Raw genomic sequence first — 18,837 nt, forward strand, 5'->3', positions numbered from 1 at the left:
TATTTTAATTAATATTTTTATGTTAATAATTATTAACCTTTAAAATTATTTCTTAAAAAAACCCTTTAAAATTAACCTACATATAAATATAATTTATTTAGGAATTTATATTATTATATCATATTTAATTAATTTTATACATATTAAAGCAAATTTAGTATATCAAATTATACTAAACAATATATTAAAACATTTTATTATTTAAAATCAATTTAATATTAGCAATTAAATTTTATCAAATTAACACTAAAACCCAAATTAGACATTAAAAAGTTAACATTGTTTCTTTTGGTATCAAAATTTATAAATTTATTTATTTAAATTCTTTATGACTTTGATAGTTTAATTTATTTTGATACTACAGATACAAACAATAACAAATGAAGAGATTTAAGTCTCGTTTAAAAAACAGGTCAAGCATTGGGTAAGAATTTCTTATCTCGGTTTGGCCCAAATTTGTAAATAAAAAAAAAGAATTTTGTTGTTTTGTTGGTATTTTTATTATTTTGTTACTATTGTTTGGATATTATATAACTATTAATTTATTATTAATTTGTTACTATTTTAAGACGTTTGCTTATTAAGTTACGCTTATCTAAATATTATTTAAGTAAAAATTATTTAATTTATTTTTAATTTACTGGAAAACGTTTATTTTGAAAACTAATTCCTATATTTTTTTATAGGGTAAACTACACCATGGTCACTTTTGTTTACCTTATGTTACATTTCAGTCACTTATGTTTGAAATGTTACATTTTAGTCACTTACATTATCGTGTTGTAACATTTTAGTCACTGAGTTATTAATTGTCGTTAATGGTGTAATGGTAAGCTGACGTGGCACGTTAAATCATCATTTCAAACAAAAACTTTAGGTTAAATTATACAATTGGTCCCCATAATTTTTCGTTTTGAGCAATTTAATTTTTTTATGTTCTTTTAACTTTCTTTCTTTTTTTTTCCATTCTCTTCTACTTCTCCCTCTGTTTTTCTACCTTCTTTATTTCTTTTAACATACCAAGAAGTCGAATTGGTAGTGAAAAAAGAAGCATGGTATGGGTTTATGGGTTTTGGTTATAGGCAAATGATGACAATCGACTTCCTACTTCTTTTTTCATTGCCAATTCGACTTCCTAATATGTTAAAAGAAATAGGAAAGGTATGAAAACAGAGGGAGAAACAAAAGAGAATGAAAAAAAAGAGGGAAGTTTAAAGAACATAAAAGAAAAAAATTAAATTAATTAAAACGAAAAAAATATAGGGATCAACTGTATAATTTAACCTAAAATTTTGTTTGAAATGATGATTTAACGTGCTACATCAGCTTACCGTTACACCATTAACGACGATTAATGGCTCAGTGACTAAAATGTTACAACATGATAACGTAAATGACTAAAATGTAACATTTCAAACATAAGTGACTAAAACGTAATCTAAGGTAAACAAAAGTGATCCTGGGTGTAGTTTACTCTTTTTTATATTTTTAAACAATTTAATTTTTCCTTTTTATTTTTTCCCTTCCCTTTATATTTCTCTTTCGCATTTGAGTGGGTTAATCGAATTTGAGTGGGTGCTGTTGGCCTACAACTTTTTATAGACCAACAAAAAGTAGAAGCAAATGTCAATGCAACTTTTCCTTCCGTGTACTTCCAGGTTTTCATGGTCCTTTTACTTCACATCTAAAACCAGACTTTTGTAGTAAAAAATAGTCTAAACCATCTTTGGCTTTAACAAGGCAAGTAGGTTGTGGTATCTCATTTGCCTTATCCAGCTTTCATCTTTTGATCTTAATTTCATACTGCGAAAATCAGAAATTAAACCTATTCATAGGTTGAAGGTTTGTTTGAAATTTAGAAGAGTTTGAGAAAAAAATAATAGACCTGAAAAAAAAGGTTTGGATAACAAAATTAGGAAAATATGAGTCGGGCATGGGTTTAAACCTTCAAGGCTTGGGCCGAGCCCGGCCCAATCCTACCAATTTCTAAGTTTATAATACTTTATATTATATAATTTACAACACCTTAAAAAAAACAAACATATATTAAGTATATAATACTATTTCATTAATGTAATGTTAAGATACTACAGAAAAAATTTCAAAAAATAAAAAAATGTACAAAATTATAAAATATTAAAATAAAATAAGTATTTTTTAAAAAATTAAAAAAAATAATGTATAGATAAAAAAATGAATTTGAATTAATATTTTAAAAATATGGATGAAATTTAAATAAAATTTACGTTGAAAGGGTGGATGTAGAGGTGTTCTTGCCCGGCCCGGCCCGACGGTCCGCCCGAAATATGGGAGGGTTTGGGTAAAAATATAGGCCCGAAATATGGGCTTGGGCAAAAAAACGAGGCCCGATTAAAAAATGGTCCCGAATAATAAATATTTTTATTTATTTTTATTTTTTAAATTTTAAAATACTTTTAAAATACTTTTTTTAAATTTTTTAAATTTTAAAATTTTTTTAAAATACTTTTTAAAATTTTTTTAATTTTAAAATATTTTTAAAATGCTTTTTAAAATTTTTATTTTAATTTTTAAAATAAATTTTTGGTATTTATTTAAAAAACGGGCCGGCTGGGCCCGAACCCGGGCTTATGAATTTTTTCTCGGGCTGGGCCTGGACAAAATTCTAGGCCCATATTTCGGGCCGAGCCGGGCCCGGGCCTAGGACCTGGGCCGAAATTTTTTTCTGGGACCAGCCCGAACCCGGCCCATAAACACCTCTAGGTGGATGTGTAGTGTCGTACAATGTTTTTTAAACTAATTTTTATTGGACGACTTTGTTAACATTTCCCATTTCCATCTTTGGGTAAAGGTAGAAACAACATAGACCTTTTTCGATGTCCCAAATTCCTTTTGAATCTTAATGTCCGAAATGGTTTTAACTTTGAAAATTTAACCGAAAACGAAAACAAATTATTATGGTGTTTAAAATTAATATAATTTGATATAACATATAATTAATATATTTATGTTAATCATTGTTAGCCTTTCAAATTATTTCTACAAAAAAAAAATTAAAATTAACTTACATATAAATATAATTTATTTAGCAGTTTATATTATTATATCATATTTAATTAATCTTATAAAAATTCACATTAATATTTTAATACTAACTAATAATATATTATATACACATAGTTTTTTTAATTTAATTTCTAAACAATTAATGGGTTACACATAAAAATGTGAGTCCCCAAAATTACAAATAATCCAATATTTTGTAAACATGATTTTTTTAATATTTTAATTAATAAGCATAAAAATTTCTAAATCAAAATTTGTTAATGTATTTTTACTTAAAAACTATTTTCTTATATTAACATCAAATGTTTTGAATTATACTTAAAGAATTTGCAATGAAATACGGCAAAAAGAAGGGAATTTGACAAACCGTAAAACTATTATTCAAAAATGTACATAAAAAATTGTCAAACCGTAACTACTACTAAGCTCTGAAGATACACATACCTTTTCTATAAAGCTACCTTCTCAGTCCATCTTTGCTTCACATACTTATTCCTAGCCTACTAATCTGTGAAACACAATGGAATTTCCTGAAAACTCTTCATCATCAACATTTTCGTTCGGTTTGTCCGGGAACATTAATATGAAGGGTGACACAAAAATCATTGCACTAATCCACCTTACCCTCATCTCTGCCGTTTTTCTGTTCAAGCTCGTGTCTGTTTGCATCCAACGACGAAGAGGTGCCACTACGGGTTCAAATAATCTTGGTAGCATCTCTGGGGAAGCCGAGGCTGGTTTAGAACTTCCCGAAGTATGATGGTAAAACGCTCATTCCTCTTCCCTTTCTAGCTGTTGTACAAAGCATATACTCCCGGGATTTTTATGTTATAAAACAAACGATTTTCTCAAACATGTTTATTTTTATAAAAAATATTTCTATAATGTGATTTCATTTCTCTTTCAATACTCTGTTTCTTTCATGTCATGGATGGTATTTTAAATGTGAAATATGGAGATGAGGGTTGATTTGGTTGGAGGATACTCTGAAGCTGAGCACAATGTAAAGTTCGGATATCTTTTGGCCTTCACCACCTCCATGCTTTCGTGGAGTGTGATTGATCTATTTCTTTGCTGTCATGTTCAGTATCTTAAGTGTGAAATATGGAGATGAGGGTTGATTTGGTTGGAGGATACTATGAAGCTGGTGACAATGTGAAATTCGGATTTCCTTTGGCCTTCACCACCTCCATGCTTTCGTGGAGTGTGATTGATCTATTTCTTTGCTGTCATGTTCGGTATCTTAAGTGTGAAATATGGAGATGAGGGTTGATTTGGTTGGAGGATACTATGAAGCTGGTGACAATGTGAAATTCGGATTTCCTTTGGCCTTCACCACCTCCATGCTTTCGTGGAGTGTGATTGATCTATTTCTTTGCTGTCATGTTCGGTATCTTAAGTGTGAAATATGGAGATGAGGGTTGATTTGGTTGGAGGATACTATGAAGCTGGTGACAATGTGAAATTCGGATTTCCTTTGGCCTTTACCACCTCCATGCTTTCGTGGAATGTGATTGATCTATTGCTAAAAAATACTGAACATGACACCAAAGAAACAGAGTATTCAAAGAGAAATGAAATCACATTACAAGGTGCATATGGCGTAAAGGTCCGGTCTTTGTGGCCGAACTTTTGGTGCCTTCTTGGGGTTCATTTTCCTTGGATATGATGGTGAAGAAGGAATAGGGGGGAGAGAGGGAGAGGGCAATGGTGGGGAGGTCTTCAAAAAAAGTAAAGGGGTTTGTGATAGGGGGAGGGATGGTGGCGAAGAGGGAGGGGGATGAGAGAGGGATGAAAAATGGTTAAGTGAATAACAGAAACGGTCAGCTTCATTACAGAGGTAACGAAAAAGGGTTAACGGTGGCTGTTTTGTTATTTTTTAAAAGTTAAATGACTGAATTAAAACCTGAATGACTGTTTTTGTCAGCTATTCTAAAGTTAGGTGACTGTTGGTGGAATTTACCCTATTTATTATAATTAAATCAAATTAAATTTATTTTATTATAAAAAAACTATTTTTTTTTCAATGTATTTATCTGCAGATCACTCGGAGGGAAGAAATTCCATCTATGGAAGACTTTATGCTTCGTTCTATAATGGTGTTTGACGGTGGTACGGTCGGGCGAGCTTGATGGTGAGTTTGGAATCAAGTTGTGTGCTTATGCTAGCTGCTTCTATATTGATTTTTATTATTTTGCTTTTGGTGAATGGTAACTGGGTTTTATGTAAGGCTTTGAGTTACGTTGTATGGTGCAAAAAGGGATTCAACTTCTTTGATTTCTTTGGCTTTAAATATGATTAGGGTGTTTTTAGTTTTAATTGCGTTCTATTATTAAATTATTGATTATTGTCTTAACAAGCATGAGTGCATAGCGTTAGCCGAACAATATTAGTTCAATGGAAAATTTGCTGTCACTTATTCCTTGAGTTTTTGAATAGTTACTGTATAATAAAATGAAAATTAAAATTTCTAAATCATGGGAAATATATTTATTATAATTTAAAGAATTAAAATTTTGTTTTTATTATAGAAAAACAAGTTTTTTCGGTAATGTATTTATCGCATGTCACTCCCCATCCGGCAGTTGGTACAGTAGCTCTGGCGAAGGGGTTGGTGTTAAATGACAGCTTAATGTTGGGTGCTTGCTTCAGGTGATAGTGTTGTATGCAAGACTTCATGCTTCAATCTATGATGCAATTGGTTAGCTTCATTCAGGACGGCAGCACGCCACGTGTATTTGGGATTCATAATGATTATAAAAGAAAAGAAAAGAAAAAGCAAAATCTAAAGAAGTTAAATGGCGTTGAATTTGGAATTTTATTAGACGCGAGAAAATCCAAATAAAATTTAGAATAACAAATGTAAATGAAATGACAAGTATTAGTATTGAAATTAATTTATCAAATAATTTATTTATAAGTTAATATAACTTTTTACTCCCAATACTAAATTTTCTTTCTTCAACTTATTGTTTAGTGTTATACGTAAACATCAATTTTTTGACAATCCTTTGAACAATAAATAGATACATAAAATCTGTTTAAAACCATAGACACTTCTTCCCATAAGCTTTGATGCCTTGCTTGTTCCATGGTATCATTTGGTTCTGACTCACCATGAGTTACAAATACTGTATTAGCCAAGCAGATTTTTGGTCACTGGATCACTGGTCATGATACCGCAGCTATTGAGTAACCGAACCAAGTAATAACGAATATATATACAACATAGTTATATAACCATGCTCAATATGCATTACTCACCCTGTCTGGAGCAACAAGTCCAGCAATAATCTTCAGAATGGTAGATTTCCCAGTGCCAGAAGGACCAATAATCCCAACACCTTCACCATGCCTAATCTATCGATCAGGGGAAAAGTTGGGAATCAACAGATAAGAGAGGAAGTTTAAGGGAAAAAAACGCAACATAAAGCTACAAAATGACCTGAAACTTTAAAACCAAAAAACTTGAGCTATGATCATACTCAAGGAATGATTTTGACTTAGATGGCATACACTGGGATACGGGTATCCAACACAAAATGTCTGCATTTCTGTCTCACCATTTCAGAATTCTTAGACATGGGGAAGTTGTCAAAAGGGATCCAAATTAGAATACGTGCACATTGATGCATCATGGAGAAATAGAACAAGATATGTGTATATGACCATCAACTGTAAACATATGCTTGGCACAAATATTTAAAGATGGAACAAAGTTATGGTTAACACGATGCTTATATATCCCATTCTCTATGGCACAAACTGTTAGGTATAGTTTAGCAGCCTTAAAATATCCTCATTTCAACGTGTTTTGGCTGTGAGCAAATGATGCTCTTAAAAGGTGCAGCACCCACATCATTAGACACAATTTGTCCACTCTGATTTGAGATGGACTGATAAAGAGGAGCTTCGGTTCAATATAGAACTACTTCCAATCCTGAACCAAGATGGCATATTATATGACATTCTTTTTGTTAAGGATATAGCTAGTCTGTTAGTATTGTTGAAGATAGTTATTCAAGTAGTTGGTGTTTAGCTCAGGTTGTTAGCTAGCTGTTAAGAGAAGTAGTTACTTCTAAGATCTATATATATATACTATCTTCGTATTGTATAAGGAAGTTTTAGAAGTCCAGATACATAATCAAAATTTCTTCAGTTTAGTTTTAATGTTTTTCAAGTCAATAAAGTTTCTTCAAGTTAGAATCACAAAATTACCTGCACTTCTTCACTTTTACTCTCTGTCCTTCTTGATGATATCAGAAAACACATGCTATCAGAACATCAAATTTGAAGTGGAGATTTCCGTTTTTTTCATGTCAAACGTTGACTGCATACCAACCATGATCAATAGACAACAAAGATCTAGATAACCAAGGACCATTAATAAGTTGAGAGAATTCTTGGTGTCTATGAAGTTTGAAGTTTCCAAAGCCGATAATTCCCTGTTCATTTTTCAAACCAAGTCTCAGTTAGTTTATGTACTGATATACGTTGATGACATTATTATTACTGGGAATGATGCTACGTTTATAGGTGATTTCGTTACACAATTAAATGGCAGGTTCTCGTTAAAAGATCTGGGGAAGCTAAGTTATTTCCTTGGAATTGAAGTCAAGTACACTGCAGAAAGGCTGTTTCTCACACAAAGGAAATATATTCTGGATCTTCTTCAACTTGCATCTATGGAGAGGTCAAATAGCTTATCCACACCAATGGTCACCACATGTCATCTTTCTGCTAATACTGGCAATCCCGTTGAAGATGAGCTTCATTATCGAAGTATCGTTGGTGCTTTGCAATATGTGGTAATTACTAGACCCGACATAGCGTATGCTGTTAACAAGGTTTGTCAATTTATGCATAAACCTTCGGATTTGCATTTCAAAGCTGTGAAAAGAATCTTAAAATATCTACAAGGCACACTGAACTATGGGTTGAAGTTTGTTCATTCATCGAAGTTTCTGCTTGAAGGATACTCAGATGCTAGTTGGGGTTCGGACGTGGATGATTGACGGTCCACTTCAGGGTTCTGTGTGTTCCTTGGAGGGAACCCGATCTCCTGGAGCTGAAGGAAGCAACAAGTGATCTCTAGATCAACAGCGGAGGCAGAATACAGAAGTGTTGCTCATCTCACTGCAGAGTTGGTTTGGATCCGGTCATTACTAACTGAGTTGCGTGTTCCAGTTCCAAAGAAAGCGTTGATATGGTGTGATAGCTCAGCTGCTGTTGCAGTAGCAGGGAACCCGGTCTTACATTCAAAATTCAAGCACGTTGAGATAGATTTGTTCTTCGTTAGGGAAAAAGTTGCAGATGGAGTACTTCAAGTTGGTCATGTCTCGGGATCAGACCAAGTTGCTGATGTTCTGACAAAACCTTTGCCAGTTGGAATTTTCACTAAGTTTCAAGATCAACTTTGCGTTACTAACACAAGTCAAGAAGTCTTTGGTGAGAAGGAGAGTTGATAAGTGTTGAAGCCGTGGCCTGCATTGCAACAAAGAACCAACAACAACAAATTGGTCAAAAGACCAACAGCAGCAAATTGTACAATTTTAGCTGCTATACTATTTTGTAGCAAAGAAATGGAGTTGGTTCAGTTATAAAATTACTTTTTGAATATTTGTTCCTATGGAACTTAGTCTAAATCTTTGTAATGAGTTAGCTAAGTTAGTAGGAAAGATTGACTGATGTAATAGCTGGTATGCCAGCTTTCTTTTGTATACAAGTTGCTATATTTTTAGTAAGTAAGAGCAGTTAAATTAGTAGGTAACTGTCAAATACTTTTGTAACCATCATATATTCAAAATTTGAATGAAATTATGATGACTTCTCAGTTACAAATTTTCTTGCTGAGTTCTTTTCTTTTGTTTTTTTCTTTCATTCGTTTTTGCTTTCTTTGCTACTGCCATTTATCCAACAAATGGTATCAAGAGCTTTCAGTCTTTGAGGGCCTTGGTTGTACACTGTCACTAAGTAAATTGTGTTTGAAACAAAAGAAGAAGAGGTTGTTTTGCTTGCTGAAAAATGAGTTTTACACCACCTCCTCCACCTGTCTTTGCTGGAGAAAATTACAACATCTGGGCAGTGAAAATGAGAACATACCTGCAGGCACACGACCTGTGGAATGTTGTTCTTAATGACACTGAGCCACCACCACTAAGAGCCAACCCGACTATAGCCCAGATTAGGCAGCACAATGAAGACTGTGCCAAGAAGTATAAGGCTATGTCGTGCCTTCAAAGTGGAGTTTCTGATGTTATTTTCACAAGAATAATGGCTTGTGACACTCCAAAGCATGCCTGGGACAAACTCAATGAGGAGTTTCAGGGGTCTGACAAGACCAGGCAACAGCAGCTGATCAACATGAGAAGAGATTTTGAAAATCTCAAAATGAAGGACTCAGAAACCATCAAGCAGTATGCTGACAGAATCATGGATACTGTCAACAACATAAGGCTGCTTGGGGAAGAATTTAGTGACCAAAGAGTGGTTGAGAAGGTCATAACAACCTTGCCAGAGAAGTATGAAGCAAAAATTTCTTCTCTGGAAGATTCAAGGGACTTGTCAACAATCCCTTTGACAGAGCTTATAAATGCTCTCTATGCTCAAGAGCAGAGAAGGGCAAATAGGCAGGAGGACCACTATGAAGGAGCTTTTCAGGCTAGAAGCAGAGAAAGCTCAAGTGCAAACTTAAATGCCAAAGGCAAGAAGCCCTGGACTGAGAAGAAGAAGAAAGAACCTGTCAAAAGGAAGTTCCCACCTTGTGTCCATTACAAGAAGACTACTCATCTTGAGAAATGCTGCTGGTACAGACCAGACATTCAATGTAGAGCCTGCAAGCAATTTGGCCACATTGAAAAGGTCTGTAAGAGCAAGCCAAAACCACAACCACAATTTCAAAGCCAAGCTCAAGCTGCAGAAGAGGTTGAATCACCAGAAGAGCATGTCTTTTCAGCATCATGCTTTGCAAGCTCGAGCAAAGTTAGTAAAATATGGTTGATTGACAGTGGATGTACCCACCATATGGCTTCTGAGAAGAGTATATTTAAGGAGCTTGACACCACCTTCAAGTCCAAAGTCAAAATTGGCAATGGTGAGCTGCTAGAGGCAAAAGGGAAAGGCAAGGCTTTGATAAGCACTAAGTCAGGTATTAAAACCATTTCAGAGGTTCTCTATGTACCTGACATTGACCAAAACTTGCTAAGTGTTGGCCAGCTATTGGAGAAGGGTTACTCTCTAATTTTTGAAGGCAAAAACTGTTTGATCAAAAATGCTGCTGGTGAAGTGTTGACTACAGTGGCTATGCAAGACAGAACCTTCATTGTGGATGTGAATCAACTGCAAGCCAAGGCATACGCATCTCAGTCTGATGAGACAGACTTGTGGCACAGGAGGATGGGGCATGTGAATTACAATTCACTGAACATGCTGCACAAAATGGATTTGGTCAGTGATATGTTCAAAATTGAGCCAAAGGATGCTGTATGTGAGGTCTGTCAGCTAGGCAAACAGACCAGATTACCCTTTCCAGTCAACAAGGCATGGAGAGCACAAGGGAAGCTTCAGCTTATTCATACAGACATCTGTGGACCAATGAAGACTACCTCCTTAAATGGCAGCAGGTACTTTGTACTCTTCATTGATGATTATTCAAGGTTCTGTTGGGTAAATTTTTTGAAGCATAAGTCAGATGTTTATGACTCTTTCTGCAAATTTAAAGCCTTGGTCGAAAACCAAGCAAATTGCAAACTAAAATGTTTGAGGTCTGACAATGGTTCTGAGTATGTATCTCAGAAGTTTCAAAAATTGTGTGATGATGCTGGAATTCAACACCAATTGACTACTGTGTACACACCACAGCAAAATGGTATTTGTGAAAGGAAAAATAGAACAGTCCTTGATATGGCTAGGTGTTTGTTATTTGAGGCTAAAATGCCTAATGTTTTTTGGGCTAAAGCTGTGAATACAGCTATTTACCTGTTGAATAGGTTGCCAACTAATGCAGTCAAAGGAAAAACTCCCGTTGAAGCCTGGTTGCACAGAAACCATCTGTCTCTCATTTGAAGGTATTTGGCTGTCTATGTTATGTGTTGGTACCTGAGGAGAGAAGAACCAAGTTGGACAGGAGGTCCATGCCTGGGGTGTTTTTTGGCTACAACAATGTGAAGAAAGGATACAGAGTCTTTGATCCACTGACCAAGAAGGTTGTAGTGAGCAGAGATGTGAAATTCAGTGAAGCAAGTAGCTGGAAATGGGATGGAATTGAAGCAAATTTGCCAGATGGAGAAGAGATTGATGTTGATCTACAGCAAGCTGAAAATGAAGAAGTAATTGAAAATGGCTATGATGATCAACCTGTTCGAGGCACCAGGACATTAACTGACATCTATGAGAGATGTACAGTAACTATAGTAGAGCCTTCATGTTTTGAAGAAGCTGCAAAAGAAAAATGCTGGCAGGATGCTATGGAAGCTGAATTTAAAATGATTCAGAAAAATGATACATGGGAGCTTGTAAACAGACCTGAAAACAGAAAAATTATAGGTGTAAAGTGGGTCTATAGAATTAAGAACAATGCAGATGGCTCTCTTAATAGACATAAGGCCAGACTGGTTGTTAAAGGTTATAGTCAGCAGCAAGGGGTTGATTTTTCTGAAACATTTGCACCTGTTGCAAGGTTGGATACTATCAGATTGCTGCTAGCTTTGGCAGCTCAAAAGCATTGGAAGGTGCATCATCTGGATGTTAAGTCAGCCTTTCTAAATGGCTTTCTTAATGAAGAAATATTCATTGAGCAACCTGAGGGTTTTATGGTCACTGGTGAAGAACAGAAGGTCTACAAGCTGAAAAAGGCTTTGTATGGTCTAAAACAGGCTCCAAGGGCCTGGTATGAGAGGATTGATGGCTACTTAGCAAGGCTCGGGTTCACAAAGAGTATCAGTGAGCCTACACTCTATGTTAAGAAGGATCAGGAGGAAACCTTGTTAATTGTTTCCTTGTATGTTGATGATCTGTTGGTTATTGGCTGCAAAGATGAACTTATTGAAGACTTCAAGAAATAGATGCAACATGTCTTTGAGATGACTGACCTTGGTCTGATGACCTACTTTCTTGGCATGGAGATAAAACAAGGAAGTGATGGCATTTTCATAAGTCAGCAAACATTTGCTTCCAAGGTGCTTGAAAAATTTTGCATGTTGAAATGCAAATCAGTCACTACACCAGTTGCATTGGGAGAAAAATTGTCAAGTGCCAGTGAACATGATCGAGTAGATGAGAAGGCATATAGAAGCTTAATTGGTTGTTTGCTTTATTTAACAGCAACTAGACCAGACATTGTCTATGCTGTTAGTCTACTTTCAAGGTTTATGCACTGCAGTAATGTGGCACATCTGAAGGCAGCAAAAAGAGTGTTAAGGTATGTCAAAGGAACCATCGATACTGGTGTGAAGTTTTGGAGGGCAAGGGAGCTAAAACTCGTAGGCTATTCTGATAGCGATTGGGCAGGGTCAGTTGATGACATGAGGAGCACTTCAGGTTATTTTTTCACCTTAGGCTCGAGTGTTTTCAGCTGGAGTTCCAAGAAGCAACAAACTGTTGCACAACCTACAGCAGAGGCTGAGTATATCTCAGCTGCAGCAGCTGTGAACCAAGCCATTTGGCTTAGGAAGATTTTGGATGATTTGAATGAAAGTCAAGTTCAGCCTACTGAGATTAGAGTGGATAATCAATCAGCTGTGGCCATAGCCAAGAATCCAGTCTTCCATGGTAAGACTAAACACTTCAAAATCAAATTCCATTTTGTTAGAGAAGCTGAGCAATCTAGGGAGGTTAGCTTAGTTCATTGCAGCTTAGAAATTCAGCTAGCTGACATTTTAACTAAACCATTGGGAGCCAACCGATTTAATGCTTTGAAGGAAAGGATTGGTGTTTGTTGCATACAGACCAAGGAGGAGTGTTGAAGCTGTGGCCTGCATTGCAACAAAGAACCAACAGCAACAAATTGGTCAAAAGACCAACAGTAGCAAATTGTACAATTTTAGCTGCTATACTGTTTTGTAGCAAAGAAATGGAGTTGGTTCAGTTATAAAATTACTTTTTGAATATTTGTTCCTATGGAACTTAGTCTAAATCTTTGTAATGAGTTAGCTAAGTTAGTAGGAAAGATTGACTGATGTAATAGCTGGTATGCCAGCTTTCTTTTGTATACAAGTTGCTATATTTTTAGTAAGTAAGAGCAGTTAAATTAGTAGGTAACTGTCAAATACTTTTGTAACCATCATATATTCAAAATTTGAATGAAATTATGATGACTTCTCAGTTACAAATTTTCTTGCTGAGTTCTTTTCTTTTGTTTTTTTCTTTCATTCGTTTTTGCTTTCTTTGCTACTGCCATTTATCCAACAATAAGTACGGGGCATGTTAGGAGTAACAGTTTCTGTTATTAGTTAGCAAGTTGTTTTTGTAGTTATTGTTGAGATTGCATGCATTAAATACCTCCTGTAATCAGCTTTATGAAATATAATGAAGTATGATCTCTTTAAGTTGTTGAGAAGTCTTACAACACCTACTAGACTACCAGCAAGGCAGCCAATGAGTTGTCAATATCTCCAGCCATCAACCATGTTTGACACAGATCCAAATTCTTGTCAGTATCAAGCTGTCATAGAATTACTCAGCCAAGTATCTCAAGTCTGAGCATCATAGATTAAAACCAATTGGGTCTGTTTGATTGACAGAATTGATTTTCCGGAAAATCATTTCCAACTTTTCCAGCGTTTGATTGGCGGAAAACATTTTCCATTTGGAAAATGAACTTCAAAACAAGGAAAAATGGGTTACATTTTAGGGAAAATGTCTTACCTTTTCAATTTCCGTAAGACATCCGTGCTCTTCTCTCTATCGCCTCCTTCATTCATTTCTTCATTTCTGGTAGAAAACTACTTCTGTTTATCGATTTTCCAGTAACTTGTTTTTTTAATTATTCAATGCTTGTTTTTTTAACACAATTACAAATAATTTATTTGATATTAGTTTTTTTCAATTTATAACGAGTAATATTGTAGCTTAATAATTGAGTATTATTATAAATAAATCATTGCAATATATGTAAAAATAATTTAAAATATAAAAATTTATTAATATATATCAATATATGTAAAAACAATTTTTTCGGAAAATATTTCCACGAAATCAACCAAACAGTCGAAAATATTTTACACAGATTCAATCAAACACCAGAAAATATTTTCCAGTAAATCATTTTACAGAAAAGTAAAACATTTTCCAGAAATCATTTTACGGAAAATATTTTACTGGCAATCAAACAGATCCTTTTTGTAATCATGTCATCGCTTTATACACTGATGAAAGAGGACATTAATAATAAAAACTATGAGGCTGAAAGAAGGGAAGATTGTACAGGAGAGGAAACAGGCCAAACTAATAAAATTTAGAACCAAACAACCAGATAACTGGCCTTTAAGAATAAATGACAGCATGCAGCCTTAGCTTCAATCCTTTAATATTGTTCTAAAGCATGTCGAAACCCCAAAACACTAATGAAAAGAGAATATTCAATTGGGGAGTTTGAAGGTGACTAATAACCTGAAATGACCCTCATATAGTCCCCCAAGTACCTCTAGAATAAAAGAAAACATAAAAGCAAAAATATAAAAATATAACCTTGAAGCTCACGCCTCGCAGGATGTGCTTTTCTCCAAATGATTTGTACACGTTTCGGCATTCAATGAGAACATCAGAATCATCTTCATGGTTCACTTCCTCGCTCCAATTCCCAGATTTAGATGATTCCTACAAACATATCCATGCAAATCACCATGGTGAGACTGGGAAACTAAATATATCTATATATCTAAAATCAAGTCTTTAAGGTTCTAAGGCTATTTTACTTGAAATAAAAATATATATATAATATATGTTAGAAAAGATATTGCGATTTAGTTATTTGCTCATTTGTAATATACCGGTTAGGCTTTCCACTTTTGCAACTTTGCTTTAGCCTTTTAGCAGTTCTTTTTAATCAAAAGCAAATAGCAAGAAGCAAACAGAGCCGAAATCCCCAAATGTAAAACAGGATGCGGATATTTATGCAGTTCAGTTTGCAGAAACAAAAATTAAGCATAAATTTGGAAGTAAATGTTATCATGAAAAAATAGACGTCTAGCAGAAAATGGTAAACATAATTACATAAACAACTTGGAAACAAGACCCAGAGGGATTAATTCATCAAACAAAAAGATCTTCGAAGTAGAACTAGTAAAGGGGTTTTGAATAGAGCGAGTCATGAATCTAACCTTAATTTTCAATGAAGGAAACAGAAGGAAAGAAATGGAAAATATTTCCTTTCAATAATTTGGGCCTCTTTAACCAAAATACTCATATGGGTCAAATTTGATGATGGAATTATGCTTCTGACTCTACCAGGGAGTTTGCTTAAGCATAGGTTTAACATTTAATCATAAGTCAGAATAAGGATCTTAGACATTAGCCAATAGCTAAATTCACCCAATTATCATCCACTCAACGATTTTTTTTGCTATGATGGCTTTTCTTAATAGGTAATTGATCAATGTTTGCTGAAACTTACGTATGTCATGGTTATCACTGTAGTATTAATTTAGAAGAGAATCATTTTTTCTTATCTACATAATTTACTCAAAGAAATAAATAGTTCAACATATCGTTATTGGGAAAGCAATTTGGAGATAGAAATTAAGGATATGAGTTGGAAAAGGGGGGAAAGGTATATAGAATCAGCTAAAGCCTACGAATGGGCAGAGGGCCCGCAGAGAAAGTTGCCTTAGCCTCCTCACCTTATCTATTGACAAAATTTCCACCGTCCCAACAACACAAATCCCAACCAAATATGCAATATGCTTGTATCTCATTCATACCAATTTCATATCTACTAACGAAAATTGAAATAATGGAACCTGTGAGGGAGATGCGTTTTGCAGTTATGTCTTTTAAGTAGTTTCCTATAGAGTATTAATGGAGATGATTGGCATTTCTTAATTCCATTGAGTGCAATTCAAGTGAATTCAATATTTTCTAGCTTGTACCAATGTGTCAAATTTCTCAAGAAACTATTGCAGTTATGTCTTTTAGGTAGTTCCCTGTAGAGTATTAATGGAGATGATTGCCATTTCTTAATTCCATTGAGTGCAATTCGAGTGAATTCAATATTTTCTAGCTTGTACCAATGTGTCAAATTTCCTAAGAAATTGTAAAAGATGTTTAAGGGTATGTTTGTTTCACATAAAATAACTTATGGAAAATGTTTTCTACTTCTTCTTTTTTTGTGTTGTTTCACAGAAAACAACTTGGTCAACGAAAAATGACTTACAGGTCAATGAAAAATAAGCACTTCTTTTTCTAATAAATAGCTCTTCTATGAAAATTAACTTAAATCAAGGTTAATATTATTATATTAATATTAATAATAATTTTTATTTTTATTTTTAAAAGATTTAAAATTATTAAAATATTAATATAAAATATTATAATTTTTAATATTATTAAACATACATATATAATTATTTATATTTAATCATATAATAATTTATTAATATAATTAATATAATTTATTATTTTAATAAATTAATTAATATTTCAATTTTATTTTAATAATAAATTTAAATAATATTCTTAACATATTATTTAAAATATTCAATATTAATATTTTAACAATAAATATTTATTATATTTATAAATTTGTTAATAAAAAATGTTTTGTAGTATAAATGTTAAAATATGACATAAGTGTTGGATCTGGTACCCTCAGTGTAATATTTTCATCCAAGTGCATTTGTATTTTTTTTCAAATAGACAGGTAAATAAAAATATTCATAAATCAAATTAATAATTTTTTTATAATTATCCTCGTATAGTTTTTTGCACGCAAAGCAAAATTTCGCTAAAAGTACGAAGCATAGAAAAATTTGACTTTAAAATTTTTTTTCAAAGCTCAAAAATTCACGCATCCTTGTTTCTCCGAGCATAAGCCATGAGCACGCCTTATTCTTTTGACTTTTTCTTCTTAGTCCATGAAATACCCAAACTTTATTTTGTCCATAAAACCTCTATATGGCTTCCAAATGATTCCAACTCTCTTTTTATTCTACAAAATACAAAATTCAACCAAAAGATAGCTTACAAGCACATTAAGTCATCAAAACATATTGGAAACTTCTTAAAATATATGCAGACTTACACTCCAACAAAGCTCTTTGGTGTGATGGAAGGATGTTTGCACTATCTTATAGTTTATCATTTTAGTGCTCATTGGTGTGGTGGAAAAGTCTCGTGTCTCTGAGTCGATTTTATTAAAGTTTACCATGGGTAAAAATGAGTTAAATGTTATTAATAAACTTTAAATGTTACTATAGATGGCTAAAAGCAAAAGTAAGTGTCATGAACTAAATATTTTGTAACGAAAATAAGGTAAATGTATTAGTAAGCAAAAAAGAATTTCACATGATAATAAGCTTTAATAGTGTGTGGCCTAGTGAACTTACCTTAAACAATATTAAGAAAATTGATGATTTAAGCATGCTATAGTTCAAAGAAATGAAAATGATGTATATGAATCACTTAAAGATTAACAACTGTAAATGGGAAATGTGAAATAACATTTCAAGATATTATGGACTCTACATAAGAGTCTTGAAATAAATAATTTCATTAAATGAATTGGTTAACAAACTGTTAATAGGTAAGTTGAGCCCTTACACTTTGGTAAATCAAAATGAAACAGCGAATAGTACTAAAATGTGGCTTGAATGAAACTAGCATGAAATTCATAGAACGGGCTCAACACTAATAAGGATTAAGATAAGTAAGTTTATCCCTGGCTACTTACTGAGCTTTTTAAGCTCATGCATTAGTTGTTTAAAACGCATAGGTTTGGACTTATCAAGAAGTCATGGTGTTGGCTTGAGAGCATTGCATCATGCATCGAGGTTGTAATTCAAGTGTTTAAATATCATTTGTATTGGATTATTGGCACGTATAGAAAGACTTAGAATACTCAGAGCAATTGTAAAGTTAAATGATGAACTTGAGCAACTTTTGTGTTTCTCTTAAACAAATATGTATCTTTTGTTTTGGATATGTCCATGCTAAGCTTTTAAGCTTAAATGAGTTTAAGAGATTTGATTTACAATGACAAGATTTATGTTGAAATGATATGGTGATGTTTGGGATATGTTTTGGAGTGATTTTAAGTGTTTTGGGCGAACTTAGTGAGTCATGTCGCGACCACAGAGTTGCAACATTGCGAACTCGATGTCTGAATCGCAACTTCTCTTTTCTCACATCGTGACCTCATTAACATAGCCAGTCACGTCATGATGTCAAATGTTCCTCGTCATAACATCGCATCTGTTTCAACACTACACTAAATTAAAGTCATTTTGACCTTTCGAAGATTGTTTTAAGTTCTGATCACCTCCAATTAACTTCGAATAAATCCTAAATTATTTTAAATTAATTTTAAAACTTTAAAAATTGTCTAAAACATATTTTAATTGTTTTAGAAAAATGTTTTAAATTTTCAATTCTTAAATAAATCCAAGATTTCTTACCTGTACATTCTTTGGTGGCATCTCCCATCTGTACCGGTTGTCTGAAATGGGTGAGGGCTGTTACAAATTTACTCCCTTAGCTAAGCTTTGTAGACATAGGGGGCCAAACTGCGTATACAACTTGTTGTGTTTTAGTTTTCTTTAATCTTATCACATTGCTCCCTTTAGTGGCCACTGCAACCGT

This window comes from Gossypium hirsutum, chromosome D04 (genome assembly GCF_007990345.1).
Source record: "Gossypium hirsutum isolate 1008001.06 chromosome D04, Gossypium_hirsutum_v2.1, whole genome shotgun sequence".
NCBI lineage: Eukaryota > Viridiplantae > Streptophyta > Magnoliopsida > Malvales > Malvaceae > Gossypium > Gossypium hirsutum.